The following is a 3757-nucleotide window of genomic DNA, read 5'->3' as shown; positions in this document are numbered from 1 at the left end:
TTGGGAAGCATAATCATCCACGCTTCAGATGCTGGAGAAGCCAGATGTGAACAGTAAGTGTCATTTAATGGGGCACATGAAGGAGGAGCAAATGCTACAACAAGGAAACTTAGCAACAAGGAGTAAATGCTACAACATAACAAGAAGATCAACTCCTCGTGGTTACTAGTTTCTCATCTGCCACTTAATGTGATGGTTGGTTGATAGTGGTGTACAAATCACAAGACAGGTGACAAGGAGTTTTTGAAGGACTTTGACAAGACATTCAAGTCAAGGGTGAAGTCAAGGGTGAAGATAGGGAATAGTGAGTCTGTAGAAGTGAAAGGGAAGAGCATAGTGTCAATAGAGAGTTGTGCAGGAGTACCAATTCTAGAGGAGTTGAAAACAGACTACATGGCTTGTTTGACATGGAAGCAAACAAGATTGTCATTCAATGAAAACAACCGAGAGAAGTTGCAGCTCATCCACACTGGCTTGTGTGGACCTCAACCAACTCTAACATTTACTTCATGAAGCAGAAGTTTGAAGTAGCTAAAGTGCTTCTGAAGTTTAAAAGGCAGCTAGAAAATCACAGTAAGATTCAAATGGTGGAGTTTGATAACGGGAATGAATGCACATCACAAAGGTTTAATTCCTTTAATGAAAATTTGGGATAGAGTATCAGTTCACTGTTTCATATACTCTACTTCAAAACAGAGTTAGTAAGAGGAAGAACTGGAGTGTTATGGAGATGACAAGAGGTATGTTGCATGAGAATAACTTATTGAATGAGTTTTGGGTTGAAACAGCAGACACAACAGTCTTTATATGAAGGTGTTTGGTTGTTCCAAGTGTATTGGAGAAGATGACACACTACGAAACTTAGTTTAATACCAAACCAAACCTGATAATTTTGAAGGTGTTTGGTTGTTTGTGCTTTTCTCATGTTCCCCAGGTGAAGGATCAACGAATGGTGGCTTGAGAATATCACAAGTGGATGACAAAATTAATGGGATTCAATATTGAGATTGTGCACAAACCAGGAAAAGAGAGTAGGGCAGCTGATGGTTTATCGAGACTTCCTCAAACACTAGAATGTACGGCAATTAGTGTGGCTGGAGGTATGAATTTGAAGCTGATTTTAGACCAACAGCAAATTGATCCTACTTTGGTTGCAATGAGAAACAAATTGAACGAGGGAACTGAAGCTCCAGTTGGTTTGCGATAGTCGCTTCCTATTTCCGAACGAATATGGGATGATCTTTCAATGGATTTCATTGTGGGACTACCCTGGTTTGAATCTTGTAATTGCAATTTTCAGAAAGTAAACTTAAAAAAATTAATCGTTGAGTAGGCATAAAGATCCATACCTGAGTCATCATATCCTTGATTTATTCCATGTGGTCAGACACACAAGGTTGGTGTGTAGGAGAAAGGCACTGGAGATCGGCCATGTCAGCAAGATATTCTTGGGCAAAAGCAGTCACTTAACGTCACTGGATTCTCCTCCAATTCATTTCGCCGTTGAATTATCTGTTAATAGTTAGAATAGCAACCTCAAGGCTAAATGTTAAGAGTAGAAAAATTAAGCAATAACTACATTTTACTTGTCACCAAGGCTAAATTATGGGATGATTCATATGTATTGGCTCCAAATTTTCTACAACACAGGAGAAACTAACTCACTCCTTCATCAGAAAATTGTTGCCGTGTCATCCTTTATGCATTTCAAGAATCTCTTTCCAAAAAAATTACAAATAAAAACAATAAAGCTAAATCTTTCCAAGAGGAGAACATAAAAAGCTAAACCAAAATGAGTTTAAGTAGAAAGGGAACAAAATTAATAAGAAATTTAGATGAGGATCAAGAAGAGCGGTAGGTCCACCTTACAATGATTCTATGAATTGCAGTAGAAACAAATTGCATTGGTAGTAGCATAGCCAGTATTGTTTGTTGTTCTTGGTCATGAAATGCATCTTTAGAGACTTTTCCACAAAACACACATTTGCAATCATTAACTTAGCTCTGACTCCAAGCTGTCTAGGCGTAGCTAAAATGCACAAAAGACCAAAAAATGGCACTTCATCCTAATTGATGCTGCTAATATAATCAGGCTGTTGAGAACCAAAGTTGTATTTTTCCTTCACTATCCTATTGCAACATAGTGCTGCAATAATTTTCCAAGATTCACTCTGCAAAGGTATTCCATACATCTAAAATATTAACTATCTTATATCCCAATAGATCAACGTGTGAACAATACAATATCCCAAAGAAGCTCAAATCCTACTTCCATTCTTTTTTAGGGAAAGAACCCACCCGAACCAACCAAGGGGGCTAACTGCTCTTTTATCCGCTGCTGTCTCTGACCGACTGCATTAGCACTTGTTGAATTGGTCTTGGGCAATAACTTTAGAGTCATTCAAATAGAAGTAAGAAACTGAATGAACTTATCCGGGGCAACTCAGTCCTTTAACATTCTCTCTCTCTTTCTGTCACTTATTTCAAGAGCTCATCCAGACAGATGTTCATCCATTTCAGAAAATAATTATGAAGAAGTAAAGATTTTCTCACTCAGAAAGTTTATTATAGAGTAATGAGCCTTACAGAACTCCGGAGAAAATGCGTATTTAGCAAATTGTCTACAAGCTTATAGGCTCACAGTTAGCAGCTCACATTCATATTCCCACTCCAAAATCTTTAATTATCAATCAAGCATCGTTGACATCTTTTTGTGGCACCTAATTCATTCGTACAAGTCAAATCACCACTAAAAAAATGAAGGAGCATCTTCAATTGTTCCAGAATCACAGACTAACTAAATTTTACAGAGCAACGAAGAACTGAGTTACCAGAAACAGTAGTTCGACTACTTCACTGATAGTTTGGCTAAATAAGACAAAAATAAAAACCAAACAGTTCCAGAAAGGTGTAATGTAATATATAACTCCCGGAACCTTGATATCCAGACGCTATTTACAGCCTCGTTATCTAAAAATTGACCGTATCTACAATCAATTGCATATTACAGAGATACTAAAGGTAGAAATAGGTAAACCTGTAAACGACATCGAAGTTGACGGCGGTGCGGGCATGGCTAATATGGCTGCTGCGTCATGGAATTGTAGGCATTAAATTCCTCCATCGCCATTCCGACGGCAAATACAATGTTCTCGTTAAGATACCTCCTTCTCCTTTGCTATTTACGACGTAATCTGGGCCGGAATTGGAGTTTCCGCCTTGGATCTGAGGCTGAATTTGCTTTCAACCAAGCTTGTGAGGAATGGAACGTTGAGAAGATTTCTTGAGTGGTAATACAATTGAATTTGGATGAATCTCCACTGCGGAATCAAGTGTAAGTCTTCCCATTTTAGATCCCATCGGCACCAAACAGCTTCCTAAATAGAGCTTAAAAGTTCGTTGATCCTAGATCAAACAGCCTCTCTTTGAACCAAGTTACACATCCCCAGCCCACCTCGCACTTTCAACCCATGGCTCACCTATCCTTCGACCCAGACCCACACACTCACATACTCGAACCAATCCAAACTCGAATTGGATCACTGAATCACACCTTGACCATGGTTAGTATGACCCATGTTTGCAAAATTTAAATTATTTGTAGATGAAAATTGGATTATTTATACCTTGAGGTGAGTTAAGTTCAATAATATTTTTCTAATCCGATGATATGGATCTAGATAGGATAAATTCAAACTTAAAAGAACTAATTCATGTTAGTTCCAACGACAGTAACTCCAGCTTAGGTCAACTAGAC

General features: G+C 38.2%; 1 long non-coding RNA gene across 1 annotated transcript; it reads right to left on the bottom strand.

Annotated features, from left to right (window-relative positions):
* Positions 1 to 246: 246 nt before the first annotated feature.
* Positions 247 to 3519, bottom strand: LOC111456455. The gene is made up of 2 exons (XR_002712764.1): positions 3038 to 3519; positions 247 to 1512 (listed from the first exon to the last, which is right to left on the bottom strand). It is a non-coding gene; the product is annotated as an uncharacterized LOC111456455 (long non-coding RNA).
* Positions 3520 to 3757: the final 238 nt, after the last annotated feature.

The sequence above is a fragment of the Cucurbita moschata genome, unplaced genomic scaffold (genome assembly GCF_002738365.1).
Source record: "Cucurbita moschata cultivar Rifu unplaced genomic scaffold, Cmos_1.0 Cmo_Scf00002, whole genome shotgun sequence".
NCBI lineage: Eukaryota > Viridiplantae > Streptophyta > Magnoliopsida > Cucurbitales > Cucurbitaceae > Cucurbita > Cucurbita moschata.
Note: the sequence above shows the minus strand (reverse complement) of the source record. Positions and strands in the feature narration are given on the sequence as shown.